This window comes from Drosophila mauritiana, unplaced genomic scaffold (assembly GCF_004382145.1).
Source record: "Drosophila mauritiana strain mau12 unplaced genomic scaffold, ASM438214v1 U_290, whole genome shotgun sequence".
NCBI lineage: Eukaryota > Metazoa > Arthropoda > Insecta > Diptera > Drosophilidae > Drosophila > Drosophila mauritiana.
Genome location: NW_022881428.1, coordinates 61,918 through 87,657, shown reverse-complemented (window position 1 = coordinate 87,657; position 25,740 = coordinate 61,918). Strand labels below are relative to the sequence as shown.

The window sequence follows — 25,740 nt, the reverse complement described above, 5'->3', positions numbered from 1 at the left end:
TATATAGATATATAGATTTTTCACTTTATATAATTCCATGATTTTTATTATATTGAATAAAATTCAATATTTCGCCTTTGGGTAAAATTTTAAATATATAAGTAAAAAAATCCATTCGATTACGGCCATTTTTATATAGCATTCGTAATCCATATTTTCATTTTTAATTTATACTTGTTTTACCAATATAACAAGAATTTCATCTAATTATTGTAATATATATATTTCTATAATTTTATCTTTTTATACATACATATTTCATTATAAAATATCATTTTATTTCCAACATACATAATTATTGTATCCACACATGTACAATTTTTGTTTAACCAATATAAATATTAAGTTAAATCATTTGCATTTTGAAGATAAATTTAAAATTTATCTCTTTTCATATATATCTCTGGTAATATATAACATAAAACCAAGCGCATATGATAATATTTCCACATTTAATATATAATTTTATATTTCTTTCATAAGAATCCATATTTGTATTATACCGTAACGATATAATAATCCAACTATACGGCAGGTAATAAATTAATATTTGCCTGCCTCCAAAAATTAACGATAATATATGGAAACGATTTGTTATTCTATATATAATAGAAACTTGACTTTTGTTTCAACGATATTATCTATAAAGCGTATATTCCTATTATCCGCGGAGCCAAGTCCCGTGTTCTATAGAACTGAGAAACAAATTTGTACGGATAATAATATACTTTATTGTATGTAACCAATATAAACATAATCCGAAATAAATATTTCGAATAATGCGGGAGGTCGGCAACCACTGCCTACCTATAGTAGTTTTTGAACCCGCTGTCCTCAAAGCGGGTATTTTCAATTCCGTTTGCCACCCAACATACGGGCTATTCTCTTATATATTAAGAGATTATAGGAACATTTCATTTTTTTTCCATTATTCATATATAATATGATTATTTTTTCCCTTATACATATAATAATTAATCATTTTCATATGTATATTATTTAATTTACTCATATTATTGCCAAAATCATATGAATACATAAGTTTTGAACAATATGAGAGGTCGGCAACCACTGCCTACCTATAGTAGTTTTTGAACCCTCTGTCGTAATTCCGGTCGTTTACACTACTATACCCTCTCACTATAATGGCTTTTCTCTATAATACTAAGAGAATGTGGGATATTTTCAGCATTTTTTCCCTTATACATATAATAATTAATCATTTTCATATGTATATTATTTAATTTACTCATATTATTGCCAAAATCATATGAATACATAAGTTTTGAAAATATGAGAGGTCGGCAACCACTGCCTACCTATAGTAGTTTTTGAACCCTCTGTCGTAATTCCGGTCGTTTACACTACTATACCCTCTCACTAATGGCTTTTCTCTATAATACTAAGAGAATGTGGGATATTTTCAGCATTTTTTCCCTTATACATATAATAATTAATCATTTTCATATGTATATTATTTAATTTACTCATATTATTGCCAAAATCATATGAATACATAAGTTTTGAACAATATGAGAGGTCGGCAACCACTGCCTACCTATAGTAGTTTTTGAACCCTCTGTCGTAATTCCGGTCGTTTACACTACTATACCCTCTCACTATAATGGCTTTTCTCTATAATACTAAGAGAATGTGGGATATTTTCAGCATTTTTTCCCTTATACATATAATAATTAATCATTTTCATATGTATATTATTTAATTTACTCATATTATTGCCAAAATCATATGAATACATAAGTTTTGAACAATATGAGAGGTCGGCAACCACTGCCTACCTATAGTAGTTTTTGAACCCTCTGTCGTAATTCCGGTCGTTTACACTACTATACCCTCTCACTATAATGGCTTTTCTCTATTATACTAAGAGAATGTGGGATATTTTCAGCATTTTTTCCCTTATACATATAATAATTAATAATTTTCATATGTATATTATTTAATTTACTCATATAATTGCCAAAATCATATGAATACATAAGTTTTGAACAATATGAGAGGTCGGCAACCACTGCCTACCTATAGTAGTTTTTGAACCCTCTGTCGTAATTCCGGTCGTTTACACTACCCTCTCACTATAATGGCTTTTGTGGGCTTTTTCGCCAAACTGGTCTTCGGCCTTAAAAGGAAGCAAGGCTTCGGTTTACGCCCAGCTAAATACGGCCTCCCTTAGATGGAGGATGGTCAAAGGTTCAGGCGGTAGGGGCGGGGCCGAGACAATAATACCGCGCCCAGTCGGGGAGATTCCCGGTCATAATATAGTAGTTGATGACGAGGTGTTTGGCAACTTGATACAATTCTTTAAAAAGTCTTTATATTAATTATATGATAGGGACAATATCATATGCGTCACTAAATTGATGACGAGGGTTTGGCAACGTGACACAAATCATTAAAGTCTTTATATTAATTATATGATAGAGACAATATCATATGCGTCACTAAATTGATGACGAGGTATTTGGCAACTTGATAGAATTCTTTAAAGTCTTTATATCAAAAATTATATGATAGGGACAATATCATATGCGTCACTAAATTGATGACGAGGTGTTTGGCAACTTGACACAATTCATTAAAGTCTTTATATTAATTATATGATAGACAATATCATATGCGTCACTAAATTGATGACGAGGTATTTGGCAACTTGATATAATTCTTTAAAGTCTTTATATCAAAATATTATATGATAGGGACAATATCATATGCGTCACTAATTGATGACGAGGTGTTTGGCAACTTGACACAATTCATTAAAGTCTTTATATTAATTATATGATAGGGACAATATCATATGCGTCACTAAATTGATGACGAGGTATTTGGCAACTTGATACAATTCTTTAAAGTTTTTTATATCAAAAATTATATGATAGGGACAATATCATATGCGTCACTAAATTGATGACGAGGTGTTTGGCAACTTGACACAATTCATTAAAGTCTTTTATATTAATTATATGATAGGGACAATATCATATGCGTCACTAAATTGATGACGAGGTATTTGGCAACTTGATACAATTCTTTAAAGTTTTTATATCAAAAATTATATGATAGGGACAATATCATATGCGTCACTAAATTGATGACGAGGTGTTTGGCAACTTGACACAATTCATTAAAGTCTTTATATTAATTATATGATAGAGACAATATCATATGCGTCACTAAATTGATGACGAGGTATTTGGCAACTTGATATAATTCTTTAAAGTCTTTATATCAAAAATTATATGATAGGGACAATATCATATGCGTCACTAAATTGATGACGAGGTGTTTGGCAACTTGACACAATTCATTAAAGTCTTTATATTAATTATATGATAGGGACAATATCATATGCGTCACTAAATTGATGACGAGGTATTTGGCAACTTGATACAATTCTTTAAAGTTTTTATATCAAAAATTATATGATAGGGACAATATCATATGCGTCACTAAATTGATGACGAGGTGTTTGGCAACTTGACACAATTCATTAAAGTCTTTATATTAATTATATGATAGGGACAATATCATATGCGTCACTAAATTGATGACGAGGTATTTGGCAACTTGTTAAAGTTTTATATCAAAAATTATATGATAGGGACAATATCATATGCGTCACTAAATTGATGACGATTTGGCAACTTGACACAATTCATTAAAGTCTTTATATTAATTATATGATAGGGACAATATCATATGCGTCACTAAATTGATGACGAGGTATTTGGCAACAATTTTAAAGTCTTTATATCAAAAATTATACGATAGGGACAATATCATATGCGTCACTAAATTGATGACGAGGTATTTGGCAACTTGATATAATTCTTTAAAGTCTTTATATCAAAAATTATATGATAGGGACAATATCATATGCGTCACTAAATTGATGACGAGGTGTTTGTTTGGCTACAGGAAAAATCATTTATTTATCGAATCATCAAGCAAAGGATAAGCTTCAGTGGATCGCAGTATGGCAGCTGCTCAACCACTTACAACACCTTGCCTGTTACAAAAGTCGTTTACAATTGATTCTAGGCTTTGTCATTGTATTAAATAATGCTTTTATATGTAACTAGCGCGGCATCAGGTGATCGAAGATCCTCCTAATTTACTATGTTACAAATTACATTGGCATCACATCCATTGTCGTTTATAAAATAAATTATAAACTTTAAATGGTTTAGAAGCCATACAATGCAAATTGCCCCTTATTTATCATTGCAGTCCAGCACGGATACGACCTTAGAGGCGTTCAGGCATAATCCAACGGACGTAGCGTCATACCACTGTTCGCTCGAACAAGTATTGTGCCATTGGTCCGTACCTGCGGTTCCTCTCGTACTACGCAGGAATGCTGTCGCAACAACGTTTTGTCATTAGTAGGGTAAAACTAACCTGTCTCACGACGGTCTAAACCCAGCTCACGTTCCCTTGCATGGGTGAACAATCCAACGCTTGGTGAATTTTGCTTCACAATGATAGGAAGAGCCGACATCGAAGGATCAAAAAGCGACGTCGCTATGAACGCTTGGCCGCCACAAGCCAGTTATCCCTATGGTAACTTTTCTGACACCTCTTGTTAAAAACTCTTTAAACCAAAAGGATCGATAGGCCGAGCTTTTGCTGTCCCTGTGTGTACTGAACACCGAGATCAAGTCAGCATTTGCCCTTTTGCTCTATGTGTGGTTTCTGTCCGCACTGAGCTGGCCTTGGGACACCTCCGTTATTATTTGAGAGATGTACCGCCCCAGTCAAACTCCCTACCTGGCAATGTCCTTGAATTGGATCATACCTGAGTAATTGGAGTTATACCAAATTTTCAAATCAAAAATACATAAATGCATCGTTTTATTAAAGAATTTGTTTGCGATTATATAACAAACTCGTGATACTTTGATCAAGAAGCTTGCATCAAAACCCAATACCATAAGATATAATAAATATATCCGTATAATGGCTAGGAAATGATACACGTTCCATTTAATCAAGTAAGTAAGGAAACAATAAGAGTAGTGGTATTTCATTGACGATACCAAACCGAGGTCTAATATCTCCCACTTATTCTACACCTCTTATGTCTCCTTACACTGCCAGATTAGAGTCAAGCTCAAAAGGGTCTTCTTTCCCGCTAATTATTCCAAGCCCGTTCCCTTGGCTGTGGTTTCGCTAGATAGTAGATAGGGACAGTAGGAATCTCGTTAATCCATTCATGCGCGTCACTAATTAGATGACGAGGCATTTGGCTATTTTTTTTTTTTTTTTTTGATCGCGGAGGTATGGAAATCTATCGAAAGATACTAGGTCTGTCAACACTTCAGTTTCCTAGCATGCACGATTCATTGCTGAACCGAAGTTCCGCAACGCCTACGTACTAAAACCATCCTATAGCCATTTATATATTACCATTATTTGCGATGTTTATGCCTTTATTGATGTATGCCAAGACAGCAAGCAAATGTTTTGAAACCAAACGTTTTAGCTAAGTCCAATCTCGGGAAACCCGCTCAGGTACATGAACTGTTTAAAACAACCGAGACGCCTCTCATAACCTGGACGCTAATGATATGACTATCATATTTGCTGAGGAGACCCTTCGCTATCAATTTAACGGATTGACCACTCCAGATCCCCCTCCAGTTCAGAGTGGCAGAATGGAATTCAATGTCACTGCGGCTTCGAATCTGCGACGCAATTCAGTTCGATGTCCGGTCTGTCGTATCTATTGATTTTGCGCTGGTGCGCATCATCCATAGAGTGTCCGTCTGTCACAATTGTATGTCGATCACATCAATGTGATTTTGTCGTAGTGCCACAGGTCCGGTTTATTAAGGCGGATTCGCACTGCAGACTTGGTTCAACAATGACGCGCAGCCTCTCTCCTCAAGTCCCGCTTGATTCGATTTACTACGCAGTTGTGTCTAGCTACGCGCCTCCCATGCGATCGGTAACATTTTTGCATTATATGGTTTGTTGTTTCGGGAGCGTCACATCCTGCACGACACTGTCGTTCCAATCGTCCTCCCTTGTAGTACGAGACTTCGTGGTAGGCATTTATCCGCAGACGAATACCGTCTATATATCCTTTCCTGTTAGTAAACGCGTGGGTGATTAACCCACCCGTGTTGCGGTCCCCAATGGCCGCTTCACGGAGTCCGCTGCCATCAACTGAGAGGTACAATTTGTTCGCCCAATATTTTTCTATGCCGGACGCGATAACAATTCATGTTGTTCTGCAAATAATCTATCTCGGGCCCGTTGTTTTTCGGCTTCGAGGAAAGAGCTGGCTACCTCGTTTTGCGTGAGGTGAGGCCATTTAATGTTACTCAAACGTCTTAGCCTTAACATTGGAGCTACCCATCTAAGTGATGGAATTCCGAGACCTCCACTTTTTGGGGCTGCGTGAATGAATGCTATCGGCACATCCAGCGGAAGATTTAGCCATCTTCGCACATAGTATCGTATTAGTTTGTCAGTTTTTCGTAGGACGCTATCGCCACACTCCCAAGGGCTAACTTGTGATAGAGCTGTGGGATAAGGACAGTCCTTAGGGCGAACATCCTCTGTTGTGGTTTGAGGGGGGCCTTTGTCAATCTTTGTAGCTTTGGACCAATGTCCTCGGCCGGATTGCATCGAACCCTCCCAGTTGCAGTGAAGTTGATGCCTAAGTACTTCCACTCGTCCGTTCGCTTCAATGATGGAATCTCTCTTGAGCCTACGTAAAAGCTCTGTGCCTCTAGCACGGTACACTTCTGTTTCGGCTGGCCCTTAATGCCAACGGTAAAACATTTGTCGGCATTAAGTTTGAGGCCGACGAGAGATAGAAAATCCAACGTTCTGTCCAACAATACTTGAAGTCCCATTCGAGTTTCAGCAAATAGTACCAAATCATCTGCAAACGCGGCCGCGTTAGTAATGGCATTTCCGACTCTGGCACCAATTTCGCTGGGTAGGTTTCTAAGTAACCTGTCCATTACCAAGTTAAATAGAATAGGAGACAAAGGGTCACCCTGCTTCACTCCTCTAGCAGGGACGAATTCCTCTGAACTCCAACCGTCCCCATTGAGACTGGTACCGCCACCCTCGTACGTATTCTGTACGTAGTCAACGAAGCCCTTTGGCGCACCATAAGCACGTAAGGTGTCATATATAGATGCATGCGATAGAGAGTCATAGTTACTCCCGCCGTTGACCCGCGCTTACTTGAATTTCTTCACTTTGACATTCAGAGCACTGGGCAGAAATCACATTGTGTCAACACCCGCTAGGGCCATCACAATGCTTTGTTTTAATTAGACAGTCGGATTCCCCAAGTCCGTGCCAGTTCTGAATTGATTGTTAATTGATAATCGTTATAATTGATAAGAACTAATTGGTTTAACCCAAATAGTATTCTTAAAAATTTTAGCAAGAAAGTTCCACAATTGGCTACGTAACTAAACTATCCGGGAACAAGTAACTAACATAAATGCTAGAAACTCTATTTACCCAGAACGAGCACATAAACCATGTTATTGTTTCCCAATCAAGCCCGACTATCTCAATCTTCAGAGCCAATCCTTATCCCGAAGTTACGGATCTAATTTGCCGACTTCCCTTACCTACATTATTCTATCGACTAGAGACTCTTCACCTTGGAGACCAGCTGCGGATATTGGTACGGCCTGTTGAGAAGTTTGCGTGTCCCCACCATAAATTTTCAAGGTCCGAGGAGAAAATATCGACACAACAGTATATGTCATGCTCTTCTAGCCCATCTACCATATCTCTCTGCGAAAGACTTCCATGGTAGTACGGCTATAAAACAGAAAAGAAAACTCTTCCGATATCTCTCGACGGCTTCTTTATGGTCGTTCCTGTTGCCAGGATGAGCACGAGGCCCATATTTAATAACAAACGGATACTCAACAGGTTACGGAATTGGAACCGTATTCCCTTTCGTTCAAAATTATTCAAGTGTATTATATTCGCTTTGTTTATATAGTTAGGCATTTTTGTTTTACTTGAAAATTTTCGGCTTTCGCCTTGAACTTAGGACCGACTAACTCGTGATCAACCACTGTTCACACGAAACCCTTCTCCACTTCAGTCCTCCAAGGTCTCATTCGATTATTTGCTACTACCACCAAGATCTGTACCAATGGCAGCTCCATGCAGGCTTACGCCAAACACTTCTACGCATACCATTGTACTTCCTACTCACTAAAGTTTCAAAATTTATATCACAAGTAATATAAATCATCTACTTTAGCGGTAATGTATAGGTATACAACTTAAGCGCCATCCATTTTAAGGGCTAGTTGCTTCGGCAGGTGAGTTGTTACACACTCCTTAGCGGATTTCGACTTCCATGATCACCGTCCTGCTGTTTTAAGCAACCAACGCCTTTCATGGTATCTGCATGAGTTGTTAATTTGGGCACCGTAACATTACGTTTGGTTCATCCCACAGCGCCAGTTCTGCTTACCAAAAGTGGCCCACTGGGCACATTATATCATAACCTTGAACTTCATATCAAGAAAGTTAAGGTTCTTACCCATTTAAAGTTTGAGAATAGGTTAAGATCGTTTCGACCCTAAGGCCTCTAATCATTCGCTTTACCAGATAAGATTATTTTATATAATATTAAAATGCACCAGCTATCCTGAGGGAAACTTCGGAAGGAACCAGCTACTAGATGGTTCGATTGGTCTTTCGCCCCTATACTCAATTCTGACAATCGATTTGCACGTCAGAACTGTTTCGGTCTTCCATCAGGGTTTCCCCTGACTTCAACCTGATCAAGTATAGTTCACCATCTTTCGGGTCACAGCATATATGCTCAAGGTACGTTCCAGTTAGAGGCATAAATAATATAAATATACATTATACATAACTATATAGAACGCCCCGGGATTGTGTTAATTAGCTATAAATAGCTAAAAAACTAATCCCATTATTAGTCAAGTTAATTACGCTATTAGGTTTACATCCCAATAACTTGCACATATGTTAGACTCCTTGGTCCGTGTTTCAAGACGGGTCCCGAAGGTATCCTGAATCTTTCGCATTGTTAATCATACAAGAGCATATAATAAACACAAAAATCAATGATAATTATGCCATTATATAATTCCGAAAAATTAACGCTCTGTAATAATATAAATCTATCAGCACTTTATCAAATTAATAACATTTATTCTGTGTTAAAATGCAAGCAATTTAATTGGAATAAACTATAAGTTATATTTTATGATAAATTTGGGATATGCTAATAGATTACAATGTCCTTATATGGAAAAAATGCACATTATTCTTAATAATATTATTTAAATATTACAATTTTAATGATGAATTTTCCATAACGGATATTCAGGTTCATCGGGCTTAACCTCTAAGCAGTTTCACGTACTGTTTAACTCTCTATTCAGAGTTCTTTTCAACTTTCCCTCACGGTACTTGTTTACTATCGGTCTCATGGTTATATTTAGTTTTAGATGGAGTTTACCACCCACTTAGTGCTGCACTATCAAGCAACACGACTCTTTGGAAACATCATCTAGTAATCATTAACGTTATACGGGCCTGGCACCCTCTATGGGTAAATGGCCTCATTTAAGAAGGACTTAAATCATTAATTTCTCATACTAGAATATTGACGCTCCATACACTGCATCTCACATTTGCCATATAGACAAAGTGACTTAGTGCTGAACTGTTTTCTTTTCGCTCGCCGCTACTAAGAAAATCCTTGTTAGTTTCTTTTCCTCCCCTAATTAATATGCTTAAATTCAGGGGGTAGTCCCATATGAGTTGAGGTTGTATATATAACTATATTTTGCCATAAATTCTTTATTTATAAATGATAAAACAATCAATTAAATTCGTTATAAATAGTTCCAATAGTTCTTGTAAGCAAAGTTATTTTTTATCCATTTAACGAACCAACGAAGAATAATAACAAAACCAAGATTTTTCTTTTTCCGAATCATTAATAAGAGACAATTCTAGATGAAAAATATTTCAATTTTTATGCTAGACATTTCTCAGTATTATTTGATTGAAAAAGAAAATATTTCTCTTCGTTTTTCACATTCAAATGTGAGATAATGTTTTCATTTCTTTTTTAATATTATGAATAAAATCATTATTTAATCCAATAATATACCATATGCTTATAAAAAATTTATAAACAACTTAATTAGCATAGTCTTACAACCCTCAACCATATGTAGTCCAAGCAGCACTATAAATTAATTAAAGTACATAACAGCATGGACTGCGATATGCGTTCAAAATGTCGATGTTCATGTGTCCTGCAGTTCACACGATGACGCACAGTTTGCTGCGTTCTTCATCGACCCATGAGCCGAGTGATCCACGCTTAGAGTTTTATAATTCATTTTTATATAATATCAATATTGTTTTTATTGAAAGAAATTAAAAATACACCATTTTACTGGCATATATCAATTCCTTCAATAAATTTATTTTTATACCTAAAAATAAATGTTGCGATATGTCTTAGTTTCATATAAGCATTATGTATCATAAAATCTGGTTATGGTTTGCTATTTTGGGTGACACATACTGCAAAATTTATATAAAACATTAACCTGATGGATACAGGTACAAACATTGTATATTTAGGTTGTTGCATTAGCCAACGTATGCTCATAACATAGATGAACAATACATATTCGCAACGCGTGTATATTATGGTCCATATACACACACACTTATTTGAATACCACATTCAAAATTATTTTAATTTTAATTCGACTTCTACTTTCAAATTTTGTTCAGTTTCTTCGATTTCCATTTTCGAGAATTTGTTTTTATAGGAAACGCCATTGTTGTAGTAGGTACTGCCACAAATACGCACAACAACATTAATAATGTTAAAGTCTTTTTATGAGGTTGCCAAGCCCCACATATAAAATAAAAGCCATCTTCATTTTATTTGACTTTAACTTTTGATTCCGTGGAATCATTTTGTAATATTTTATTTTTGGTAAATTGTATTTATTTGTATTATAACAAATGTTTATTAACGATAAGGATATTATACAATAATGATCCTTCCGCAGGTTCACCTACGGAAACCTTGTTACGACTTTACTTCCTCTAAATAATCAAGTTCGGTCAACTTTTGCGAAACAACCGTAACACGCAAGGCGTCACAGTGATCACGTCCGGAGACCTCACTAAATAATTCAATCGGTAGTAGCGACGGGCGGTGTGTACAAAGGGCAGGGACGTAATCAATGCGAGTTAATGACTCACACTTACTGGGAATTCCAAGTTCATGTGAACAGTTTCAGTTCACAATCCCAAGCATGAAAGTGGTTCAGCGGTTACCCGGACCTCTCGGTCTAGGAAATACACGTTGATACTTCATTGTAGCGCGCGTGCAGCCCAGGACATCTAAGGGCATCACAGACCTGTTATTGCTCAATCTCATTATTGCTAGACGCAATTTGTCCATTTAAGAAGCTAGTGTCCTTATAATGGGACAAACCAACAGGTACGGCTCCACTTACATAAACACATTCAAACCAATAAACATTTTACTGCCACCATGAATGAAGGCTACATAAGCTTCAGCACCATAATCCTGAAGATATCTATTTAATATATTTGAGTCTCGTTCGTTATCGGAATTAACCAGACAAATCACTCCACGAACTAAGAACGGCCATGCACCACCACCATAGATTCGAGAAAGAGCTATCAATCTGTCTTACACACTTATGTTCGGACCTGTAAGTTTTCCCGTGTTGAGTCAAATAAGCCGCAGGCTCCACTCCTGGTGGTGCCCTCCCGTCAATTCCTTTAAGTTCAGCTTTGCAACCATACTTCCCCGGAGCCCAAAAGCTTTGGTTTCCCGGGAAGCGACTGAGAGAGCCATAAAAGTACTACACCCAATTGCTAGCTGGCATCGTTATGGTTAGAACTAGGGCGGTAATCTGATCGCCTCGAACCTCTAACTTTCGTTCTTGATTAATGAAAAACATCTTTGGCAAATGCTTTCGCTTAAGTTAGTCTTACGACGGTCCAAGAATTTCACCTCTCGCGTCGTAATACTAATGCCCCCAAACTGCTTCTATTAATCATTACCTCTTGATCTGAAAACCAATGAAAGCAGAACAGAGGTCTTATTTCATTATCCATGCACAGAATATTCAGGCATTTGAAAGCCTGCTTTAAGCACTCTAATTTGTTCAAAGTAATAGTACCGGCCCACAATAACACTCGTTTAAGAGCACTAGTGCAGGTTTTAAATAGGAGGAACATATGAAAAAATACAAGTATTTAATCACATATAAGAACTCCACCGGTAATACGCTTACATACATAAAGGTATAGTACTAACCACAATTGTAAGTTGTACTACCCGTATGAAGCACAAGTTCAACTACGAACGTTTTAACCGCAACAACTTTAATATACGCTATTGGAGCTGGAATTACCGCGGCTGCTGGCACCAGACTTGCCCTCCAATTGGTCCTTGTTAAAGGATTTAAAGTGTACTCATTCCAATTACAGGGCCTCGGATATGAGTCCTGTATTGTTATTTTTCGTCACTACCTCCCCGAGCTGGGAGTGGGTAATTTACGCGCCTGCTGCCTTCCTTAGATGTGGTAGCCGTTTCTCAGGCTCCCTCTCCGGAATCGAACCCTGATTCCCCGTTACCCGTTGCAACCATGGTAGTCCTAGATACTACCATCAAAAGTTGATAGGGCAGACATTTGAAAGATCTGTCGTCGGTACAAGACCATACGATCTGCATGTTATCTAGAGTTCAACCAATATAACGATCTTGCGATCGCTTGGTTTAGCCTAATAAAAGCACATGTCCCATAAGGTTCATGTTTTAATTGCATGTATTAGCTCTAGAATTACCACAGTTATCCAAGTAACTGTTAACCGATCTAAGGAACCATAACTGATATAATGAGCCTTTTGCGGTTTCACTTTTAATTCGTGTGTACTTAGACATGCATGGCTTAATCTTTGAGACAAGCATATAACTACTGGCAGGATCAACCAGAATAATGTTTTTCCTTCATATTCCATTCATATATTTGAATCGAAATAAGCAATATAATAGATATATAGATATATAGATTTTTCACTTTATATAATTCCATGATTTTTATTATATTGAATAAAATTCAATATTTCGCCTTTGGGTAAAATTTTAAATATATAAGTAAAAAATCCATTCGATTACGGCCATTTTTATATAGCATTCGTAATCCATATTTTCATTTTTAATTTATACTTGTTTTACCAATATAACAAGAATTTCATCTAATTATTGTAATATATATATTTCTATAATTTTATCTTTTTATACATACATATTTCATTATAAAATATCATTTTATTTCCAACATACATAATTATTGTATCCACACATGTACAATTTTTGTTTAACCAATATAAATATTAAGTTAAATCATTTGCATTTTGAAGATAAATTTAAAATTTATCTCTTTTCATATATATCTCTGGTAATATATAAATAACCAAGCGCATATGATAATATTTCCACATTTAATATATAATTTTATATTTCTTTCATAAGAATCCATATTTGTATTATACCGTAACGATATAATAATCCAACTATACGGCAGGTAATAAATTAATATTTGCCTGCCTCCAAAAATTAACGATAATATATGGAAACGATTTGTTATTCTATATATAATAGAAACTTGACTTTTGTTTCAACGATATTATCTATAAAGCGTATATTCCTATTATCCGCGGAGCCAAGTCCCGTTTCTATAGAACTGAGAAACAAATTTGTACGGATAATAATATACTTTATTGTATGTAACCAATATAAACATAATCCGAAATAAATATTTCGAATAATTGCGGGAGGTCGGCAACCACTGGCCTACCTATAGTAGTTTTTGAACCCGCTGTCCTCAAAGCGGGTATTTTCAATTCCGTTTGCCACCCAACATACGGGCTATTCTCTTATATATTAAGAGATTATAGGAACATTTCATTTTTTTTCCATTATTCATATATAATATGATATTTTTTTCCCTTATACATATAATAATTAATCATTTTTATGTATATTATTTAATTTACTCATATTATTGCAAATCATATGAATACATAAGTTTTGAACAATATGAGAGGTCGGCAACCACTGCTACCTATAGTAGTTTTTTGAACCTCTGCGTAATTCCGGTCGTTTACACTACTATAACCCTCTCACTATAATGGCTTTTCTCTATAATACTAAGAGAATGTGGGATATTTTCAGCATTTTTTCCCTTATACATATAATAATTAATCATTTTCATATGTATATTATTTAATTTACTCATATTATTGCCAAAATCATATGAATACATAAGTTTTGAAACAATATGAGAGGTCGGCAACCACTGCCTACCTATAGTAGTTTTTGAACCCTCTGTCGTAATTCCGGTCGTTTACACTACTATAACCCTCTCACTATAATGGCTTTTCTCTATAATACTAAGAGAATGTGGGATATTTTCAGCATTTTTTCCCTTATACATATAATAATTAATCATTTTCATATGTATATTATTTAATTTACTCATATTATTGCCAAAATCATATGAAATACATAAGTTTTGAACAAATATGAGAGGTCGGCAACCACTGCCTACCTATAGTAGTTTTTGAACCCTCTGTCGTAATTCGGTCGTTTACACACTATACCCCTCTCACTATAATGGCTTTTCTCTATAATACTAAGAGAATGTGGGAATATTTCAGCATTTTTTCCCCTTATACATATAATAATTAATAATTTTCATATGTATATTATTTAATTTACTCATATTATTGCCAAAATCATATGAATACATAAGTTTTGACAATATGAGAGGTCGGCAACCACTGCCTACCTATAGTAGTTTTTGGAACCCTCTGTCGTAATTCCGGTCGTTTACCACTACTATACCCTCTCACTATAATGGCTTTTCTCTATAATACTTAAGAGAATGTGGGAATATTCAGCATTTTTTCCCCTATACATATAATAATTAATAATTTCATATGTATATTATTTAATTTACTCATATAATTGCCAAAATCATATGAATACTATAATTTTGAACAATATGAGAGGTCGGCAACCACTGCCTACCTATAGTAGTTTTTGAACCCTCTGTCGTAATTCCGGTCGTTTTACACTACTATACCCTCTCACTATAATGGCTTTCTCTATAATACTAAGAGAATGTGGGAATATTTCAGCATTTTTTCCCTATACATATAATAATTAATAATTTTCATATGTATATTATTAATTTACTCATATAATTGCCAAAATCATATAAATACATAAGTTTTGAACAATATGAGAGGTCGGCAACCACTGCCTACCTTAGTAGTTTTTGAACCCTCTGTCGTAATTCGGTCGTTTACACTACTATACCTCTCACTATAATGGCTTTTTCTATAATACTAAGAGAATGTGGGAATATTTCAGCATTTTTTCCCCTATACATATAATAATTAATAATTTTCATATGTATATTATTTAATTTACTCATATTAATTGCCAAAATCATATAAATACATAAGTTTTGAACAATATCAGAGGTCAGCAACGGTCTTTCCTCTATAATACTAAGATAATATGGGAATATTTCATCATTTTTTCCCTTATACATTTATACATATAATATTAATCATTTTTATATGTATATTATTTTTACTCATATAATTGCCAAAATCATATAAATACATAAGTTTTGAACAATATCAGAGGTCGGCAACGGTCTTTCCTCTATAATACTAAGATAATATGGGAATATTTCAGCATTTTTTCCCTTATACATATAATAATTAATCATTTTCATATGTATATTATTTAATTTACTCGTATAATTGCCAAAATCCTATGAAGACATAAGAGAATACAATATGAGAGGTCGGCGCAACCATAATATAGTAGTTGATGACGAGGTGTTTGGCAACTTGATACAATTCTTTAAAAAGTCTTTATATTAATTATATGATAGGGACAATATCATATGCGTCACTAAATTGATGACGAGGTGTTTGGCAACGTGACACAAATCATTAAAGTCTTTATATTAATTATATGATAGAGACAATATCATATGCGTCACTAAATTGATGACGAGGTATTTGGCAACTTGATAGAATTCTTTAAAGTCTTTATATCAAAAATTATATGATAGGGACAATATCATATGCGTCACTAAATTGATGACGAGGTGTTTGGCAACTTGACACAATTCATTAAAGTCTTTATTAATTATATGATAGAGACAATATCATATGCGTCACTAAATTGATGACGAGGTATTTGGCAACTTGATACAATTCTTTAAAGTTTTTATATCAAAAATTATATGATAGGGACAATATCATATGCGTCACTAAATTGATGACGAGGTGTTTGGCAACTTGACACAATTCATTAAAGTCTTTATATTAATTATATGATAGGGACAATATCATATGCGTCACTAAATTGATGACGAGGTATTTGGCAACTTGATACAATTCTTTAAAGTTTTATATCAAAAATTATATGATAGGGACAATATCATATGCGTCACTAAATTGATGACGAGGTGTTTGGCAACTTGACACAATTCATTAAAGTCTTTATATTAATTATATGATAGGACAATATCATATGCGTCACTAAATTGATGACGAGGTATTTGGCAACTTGATACAATTCTTTAAAGTTTTTATATCAAAAATTATATGATAGGGACAATATCATATGCGTCACTAAATTGATGACGAGGTGTTTGGCAACTTGACACAATTCATTAAAGTCTTTATATTAATTATATGATAGGGACAATATCATATGCGTCACTAAATTGATGACGAGGTATTTGGCAACTCTTTAAAGTCTTTATATCAAAAATTATACGATAGGGACAATATCATATGCGTCACTAAATGATGACGAGGTATTTGGCAACTTGATATAATCTTTAAAGTCTTTATATCAAAAATTATATGATAGGGACAATATCATATGCGTCACTAAATTGATGACGAGGTGTTTGTTTGGCTACAGGAAAAATCATTTATTTATCGAATCATCAAGCAAAGGATAAGCTTCAGTGGATCGCAGTATGGCAGCTGCTCAACCACTTACAACACCTTGCCTGTTACAAAAGTCGTTTACAATTGATTCTAGGCTTTGTCATTGTATTAAATAATGCTTTTATATGTAACTAGCGCGGCATCAGGTGATCGAAGATCCTCCTAATTTACTATGTTACAAATTACATTGGCATCACATCCATTGTCGTTTATAAAATAAATTATAAACTTTAAATGGTTTAGAAGCCATACAATGCAAATTGCCCCTTTTATCATTGCAGTCCAGCACGGATACGACCTTAGAGGCGTTCAGGCATAATCCAACGGACGTAGCGTCATACCACTGTTCGCTCGAACAAGTATTGTGCCATTGGTCCGTACCTGCGGTTCCTCTCGTACTACGCAGGAATGCTGTCGCAACAACGTTTTGTCATTAGTAGGGTAAAACTAACCTGTCTCACGACGGTCTAAACCCAGCTCACGTTCCCTTGCATGGGTGAACAATCCAACGCTTGGTGAATTTTGCTTCACAATGATAGGAAGAGCCGACATCGAAGGATCAAAAAGCGACGTCGCTATGAACGCTTGGCCGCCACAAGCCAGTTATCCCTATGGTAACTTTTCTGACACCTCTTGTTAAAAACTCTTTAAACCAAAAGGATCGATAGGCCGAGCTTTGCTGTCCCTGTGTGTACTGAACACCGAGATCAAGTCAGCATTTGCCCTTTTGCTCTATGTGTGGTTTCTGTCCGCACTGAGCTGGCCTTGGGACACCTCCGTTATTATTTGAGAGATGTACCGCCCCAGTCAAACTCCCTACCTGGCAATGTCCTTGAATTGGATCATACCTGAGTAATTGGAGTTATACCAAATTTTCAAATCAAAATACATAAATGCATCGTTTTATTAAAGAATTGTTTGCGATTATATAACAAACTCGTGATACTTTGATCAAGAAGCTTGCATCAAAACCCAATACCATAAGATATAATAAATATATCCGTATAATGGCTAGGAAATGATACACGTTCCATTTAATCAAGTAAGTAAGGAAACAATAAGAGTAATTTCATTGACGATACCAAACCGAGGTCTAATATCTCCCACTTATTCTACACCTCTTATGTCTCCTTACACTGCCAGATTAGAGTCAAGCTCAAAAGGGTCTTCTTTCCCCGATTTCGCTAGATAGGACCTCGTTAATCCATTCATCACTAATTAGATTTTGGCCGCCTATCGAGAAGCATTCATTTGGCCCATATGGTTCCATGAATTGGACGCGGCGCGCCCCAAAACGAAGGAGGAACGCCTAATTTTATTAAAGGGCAAAAAGGCAAGTAAAGTACCTTACCGCAGAAATTGTAGTGAGATAACGGGGAGCTAACCTTCCTTGGGTCATTATTCCCCATAAAATTAAATTTGCTGAGCAAGGAGTTAATTACCCGCTTGTGGACCGGGTTCTCCTTGGCTTGAATTTCTTCACTTTGACATTCAGAGCACTGGGCAGAAATCACATTGTGTCAACACCCGCTAGGGCCATCACAATGCTTTGAGTCGGATTCCCCAAGTCCGTGCCAGTTCTGAATTGATTGTTAATTGATAATCGTTATAATTGATAAGAACTAATTGGTTTAACCCAAATATATTTAAAAATTTTAGCAAGAAACAATTGGCTACGTAAAAAACTATCCGGGGAACAAGTAACTAACATAAATGCTAGAAACTCTATTTACCCAGAACGAGCACATAAACCATGTTATTGTTTCCCAATCAAGCCCGACTATCTCAATCTTCAGAGCCAATCCTTATCCCGAAGTTACGGATCTAATTTGCCGACTTCCCTTACCTACATTATTCTATCGACTAGAGACTCTTCACCTTGGAGACCAGCTGCGGATATTGGTACGGCCTGTTGAGAAGTTTGCGTGTCCCACCATAAATTTTCAAGGTCCGAGGAGAAAATATCGACACAACAGTATATGTCATGCTCTTCTAGCCCATCTACCATATCTCTCTGCGAAAGACTTCCATGGTAGTACGGCTATAAAACAGAAAAGAAAACTCTTCCGATATCTCTCGACGGCTTCTTTATGGTCGTTCCTGTTGCCAGGATGAGCACGAGGCCCATATTTAATAACAAACGGATACTCAACAGGTTACGGAATTGGAACCGTATTCCCTTTCGTTCAAAATTATTCAAGTGTATTATATTCGCTTTGTTTATATAGTTAGGCATTTTTGTTTTACTTGAAAATTTTCGGCTTTCGCCTTGAACTTAGGACCGACTAACTCGTGATCAACCACTGTTCACACGAAACCCTTCTCCACTTCAGTCCTCCAAGGTCTCATTCGATTATTTGCTACTACCACCAAGATCTGTACCAATGGCAGCTCCATGCAGGCTTACGCCAAACACTTCTACGCATACCATTGTACCTTCCTACTCACTAAAGTTTCAAAATTTATATCACAAGTAATATAAATCATCTACTTTAGCGGTAATGTATAGGTATACAACTTAAGCGCCATCCATTTTAAGGGCTAGTTGCTTCGGCAGGTGAGTTGTTACACACTCCTTAGCGGATTTCGACTTCCATGATCACCGTCCTGCTGTTTTAAGCAACCAACGCCTTTCATGGTATCTGCATGAGTTGTTAATTTGGGCACCGTAACATTACGTTTGGTTCATCCCACAGCGCCAGTTCTGCTTACCAAAAGTGGCCCACTGGGCACATTATATCATAACCTTGAACTTCATATCAGAAAGTTAAGGTTCTTACCCATTTAAAGTTTGAGAATAGGTTAAGATCGTTTCGACCCTAAGGCCTCTAATCATTCGCTTTACCAGATAAGATTATTTTATATAATATTAAAATGCACCAGCTATCCTGAGGGAAACTTCGGAAGGAACCAGCTACTAGATGGTTCGATTGGTCTTTCGCCCCTATACTCAATTCTGACAATCGATTTGCACGTCAGAACTGTTTCGGTCTTCCATCAGGGTTTCCCCTGACTTCAACCTGATCAAGTATAGTTCACCATCTTTCGGGTCACAGCATATATGCTCAAGGTACGTTCCAGTTAGAGGCATAAATAATATAAATATACATTATACATAACTATATAGAACGCCCCGGGATTGTGTTAATTAGCTATAAATAGCTAAAAAACTAATCCCATTATTAGTCAAGTTAATTACGCTATTAGGTTTACATCCCAATAACTTGCACATATGTTAGACTCCTTGGTCCGTGTTTCAAGACGGGTCCCGAAGGTATCCTGAATCTTTCGCATTGTTAATCATACAAGAGCATATAATAACACAAAAAATCAATGATAATTATGCCATTATATAATTCCGAAAAATTAACGCTCTGTAATAATATAAATCTATCAGCACTTTATCAAATTAATAACATTTATTCTGTGTTAAAATGCAAGCAATTTAATTGGAATAAACTATAAGTTATATTTTATGATAAATTTGGGATATGCTAATAGATTACAATGTCCTTATATGGAAAAAATGCACATTATTCTTAATAATATTATTTAAATATTACAATTTTAATGATGAATTTTCCATAACGGATATTCAGGTTCATCGGGCTTAACCTCTAAGCAGTTTCACGTACTGTTTAACTCTCTATTCAGAGTTCTTTTCAACTTTCCCCCTCACGGTACTTGTTTACTATCGGTCTCATGGTTATATTTAGTTTTAGATGGAGTTTACCACCCACTTAGTGCTGCACTATCAAGCAACACGACTCTTTGGAAACATCATCTAGTAATCATTAACGTTATACGGGCCTGGCACCCTCTATGGGTAAATGGCCTCATTTAAGAAGGACTTAAATCATTAATTTCTCATACTAGAATATTGACGCTCCATACACTGCATCTCACATTTGCCATATAGACAAAGTGACTTAGTGCTGAACTGTTTTCTTTTCGCTCGCCGCTACTAAGAAAATCCTTGTTAGTTTCTTTTCCTCCCCTAATTAATATGCTTAAATTCAGGGGGTAGTCCCATATGAGTTGAGGTTGTATATATAACTATTTTTTGCCATAAATTCTTTATATATAAATGATAAAACAATCAATTAAATTCGTTATAAATAGTTCCAATAGTTCTTGTAAGCAAAGTTATTTTTTATCCATTTAACGAACCAACGAAGAATAATAACAAAACCAAGATTTTTCTTTTTCCGAATCATTAATAAGAGACAATTCTAGATGAAAAATATTTCAATTTTTTATGCTAGACATTTCTCAGTATTATTTGATTGAAAAAGAAAATATTTCTCTTCGTTTTTCACATTCAAATGTGAGATAATGTTTTTCTTTTTTTTAATATTATGAATAAAATCATTATTTAATCCAATAATATACCATATGCTTATAAAAAATTTATAAACACTTAATTAGCATAGTCTTACAACCCTCAACCATATGTAGTCCAAGCAGCACTATAAAATTAATTAAAGTACATAACAGCATGGACTGCGATATGCGTTCAAAATGTCGATGTTCATGTGTCCTGCAGTTCACACGATGACGCACAGTTTGCTGCGTTCTTCATCGACCCATGAGCCGAGTGATCCACCGCTTAGAGTTTTATAATTCATTTTATATAATATCAATATTGTTTTTATTGAAAGAAATTAAAAATACACCATTTTACTGGCATATATCAATTCCTTCAATAAATTTATTTTTATACCTAAAAATAAATGTTGCGATATGTCTTAGTTTCATATAAGCATTATGTATCATAAAAATCTGGTTATGGTTTGCTATTTTGGGTGACACATACTGCAAAATTTATATAAAACATTAACCTGATGGATGACAGGTACAAACATTGTATATTTTAGGTTGTTGCATTAGCCAACGTATGCTCATAACATAGATGAACAATACATATTCGCAACGCGTGTATATTATGGTCCATATACACACACACTTATTTTGAATACCACATTCAAAATTATTTTAATTTTAATTCGACTTCTACTTTCAAATTTTGTTCAGTTTTCTTCGATTTCCATTTTCGAGAATTTGTTTTTATAGGAAACGCCATTGTTGTAGTAGGTACTGCCACAAATACGCACAACAACATTAATAATGTTAAAGTCTTTTTATGAGGTTGCCAAGCCCCACATATAAAATAAAAGCCATCTTCATTTTATTTTGACTTTAACTTTTGATTCCGTGGAATCATTTTGTAATATTTTTATTTTGGTAAATTGTATTTATTTGTATTATAACAAATGTTTATTAACGATAAGGATTATTATACAATAATGATCCTTCCGCAGGTTCACCTACGGAAACCTTGTTACGACTTTTACTTCCTCTAAATAATCAAGTTCGGTCAACTTTTGCGAAACAACCGTAACACGCAAGGCGTCACAGTGATCACGTCCGGAGACCTCACTAAATAATTCAATCGGTAGTAGCGACGGGCGGTGTGTACAAAGGGCAGGGACGTAATCAATGCGAGTTAATGACTCACACTTACTGGGAATTCCAAGTTCATGTGAACAGTTTCAGTTCACAATCCCAAGCATGAAAGTGGTTCAGCGGTTTACCCGGACCTCTCGGTCTAGGAAATACACGTTGATACTTTCATTGTAGCGCGCGTGCAGCCCAGGACATCTAAGGGCATCACAGACCTGTTATTGCTCAATCTCATTATTGCTAGACGCAATTTGTCCATTTAAGAAGCTAGTGTCCTTATAATGGGACAAACCAACAGGTACGGCTCCACTTACATAAACACATTCAAACACAATAAACATTTTACTGCCACCATGAATGAAGGCTACATAAGCTTCAGCACCATAATCCTGAAGATATCTATTTAATATATTTGAGTCTCGTTCGTTATCGGAATTAACCAGACAAATCACTCCACGAACTAAGAACGGCCATGCACCACCACCCATAGATTCGAGAAAGAGCTATCAATCTGTCTTACACACTTATGTTCGGACCTGGTAAGTTTTCCCGTGTTGAGTCAAATTAAGCCGCAGGCTCCACTCCTGGTGGTGCCCTTCCGTCAATTCCTTTAAGTTTCAGCTTTGCAACCATACTTCCCCCGGAGCCCAAAAGCTTTGGTTTCCCGGGAAGCGACTGAGAGAGCCATAAAAGTAGCTACACCCAATTGCTAGCTGGCATCGTTTATGGTTAGAACTAGGGCGGTATTGATCGCCTTCGAACCTCTAACTTTCGTTCTTGATTAATGAAAACATCTTTGGCAAATGCTTTCGCTTAAGTTAGTCTTACGACGGTCCAAGAATTTCACCTCTCGCGTCGTAATACTAATGCCCCCAAACTGCTTCTATTAATCATTACCTCTTGATCTGAAAACCAATGAAAGGCAGAACAGAGGTCTTATTTCATTATCCCATGCACAGAATATTCAGGCATTTGAAGCCTGCTTTAAGCACTCTAATTTGTTCAAAGTAATAGTACCGGCCCACAATAACACTCGTTTAAGAGCACTAGTGCAGGTTTTTAAATAGGAGGAACATATGAAAAAATACAAGTATTTAATCACATATAAGAACTCCACCGGTAATACGCTTACATACATAAAGGTATAGTACTAACCACAATTGTAAGTTGTACTACCCGTATGAAGCACAAGTTCAACTACGAACGTTTTAACCGCAACAACTTTAATATACGCTATTGGAGCTGGAATTACCGCGGCTGCTGGCACCAGACTTGCCCTCCAATTGGTCCTTGTTAAAGGATTTAAAGTGTACTCATTCCAATTACAGGGCCTCGGATATGAGTCTGTATTGTTATTTTTCGTCACTACCTCCCCGAGCTGGGAGTGGGTAATTTACCGCCTCTGCTTCCTTAGTGTGGTAGCCGTTTCTCGGCCCTCTCCGGAATCGAACCCTGATTCCCCGTTACCCGTTGCAACCATGGTAGTCCTAGATACTACATCAAAAGTGATAGGGCAGACATTTGAAAGATCTGTCGTCGTACAAGACCATACGATCTGCATGTTATCTAGAGTTCAACCAATATAACGATCTTGCGATCGCTTGGTTTTAGCCTAATAAAAGCACATGTCCCATAAGGTTCATGTTTTAATTGCATGTATTAGCTCTAGAATTACCACAGTTATCCAAGTAACTGTTAACGATCTAAGGAACCATAACTGATATAATGAGCCTTTTGCGGTTTCACTTTTAATTCGTGTGTACTTAGACATGCATGGCTTAATTTTGAGACAAGCATATAACTACTGGCAGGATCAACCAGAATAATGTTTTTCCTTCATATTCCATTCATATATTTTGAATCGAAATAAGCAATATAATAGATATATAGATATATAGATTTTTTCACTTTATATAATTCCATGATTTTTATTATATTGAATAAAATTCAATATTTCGCCTTTGGGTAAAATTTTAAATATATAAGTAAAAAATCCATTCGATTACGGCCATTTTTATATAGCATTCGTAATCCATATTTTCATTTTTAATTTATACTTGTTTTACCAATATAACAAGAATTTCATCTAATTATTGTAATATATATATTTCTATAATTTTATCTTTTATACATACATATTTCATTATAAAATATCATTTTATTTCCAACATACATAATTATTGTATCCACACATGTACAATTTTTGTTTAACCAATATAAATATTAAGTTAAATCATTTGCATTTTGAAGATAAATTTAAAATTTATCTCTTTTCATATATATCTCTGGTAAAACCAAGCGCATATGATAATATTTCCACATTTAATATATAATTTTATATTTCTTTCATAAGAATCCATATTTGTATTATACCGTAACGATATAATAATCCAACTATACGGCAGGTAATAAATTAATATTTGCCTGCCTCCAAAAATTAACGATAATATATGGAAACGATTTGTTATTCTATATATAATAGAAACTTGACTTTTGTTTCAACGATATTATCTATAAAGCGTATATTCCTATTATCCGCGGAGCCAAGTCCCGTGTTCTATAGAACTGAGAAACAAATTTGTACGGATAATAATATACTTTATTGTATGTAACCAATATAAACATAATCCGAAATAAATATTTCGAATAATGCGGGAGGTCGGCACCACTGCCTACCTATAGTAGTTTTGAACCCGCTGTCCTAAAGCGGGTATTTTCAATTCCGTTTGCCACCCAACATACGGGCTATTCTCTTATATATTAGAGATTATAGGAACATTTCATTTTTTTTCCATTATTCATATATATATGATATTTTTTCCCCTATACATATAATAATTAATCATTTTCATATGTATATTATTTAATTTATCATATTATTGCCAAATCATATGAATACATAAGTTTTGAACAATATGAGAGGTCGGCAACCACTGCCTACCTATAGTAGTTTTTGAACCCTCTGTCGTAATTCCGGTCGTTTACACTACTATACCCTCTCACTATAATGGCTTTTTCTCTATAATACTAAGAGAATGTGGGATATTTTCAGCATTTTTTCCCTTATACATATAATAATTAATCATTTTCATATGTATATTATTTAATTTACTCATATATTGCCAAAATCATATGAATACATAAGTTTGAACAATATGAGAGGTC

The 25,740-nt window shown here is 35.2% G+C and overlaps 2 non-coding genes and 2 pseudogenes across 2 annotated transcripts; all 4 read right to left on the bottom strand.

Annotated features, from left to right (window-relative positions):
- Positions 1-3,956: 3,956 nt before the first annotated feature.
- LOC117149694 lies at positions 3,957-9,825 on the bottom strand (annotated as a pseudogene).
- Positions 9,826-10,218: 393 nt separating this feature from the next.
- LOC117149704 lies at positions 10,219-10,395 on the bottom strand (annotated as a pseudogene).
- A 6,705-nt stretch (positions 10,396-17,100) lies between these two features.
- On the bottom strand, positions 17,101-21,159 carry LOC117149698. Its single transcript, XR_004460462.1, has one exon. It is a non-coding gene; the product is annotated as a large subunit ribosomal RNA (ribosomal RNA).
- A 391-nt stretch (positions 21,160-21,550) lies between these two features.
- LOC117149696 lies at positions 21,551-21,729 on the bottom strand. Its single transcript, XR_004460460.1, has one exon. It is a non-coding gene; the product is annotated as a 5.8S ribosomal RNA (ribosomal RNA).
- Positions 21,730-25,740: the final 4,011 nt, after the last annotated feature.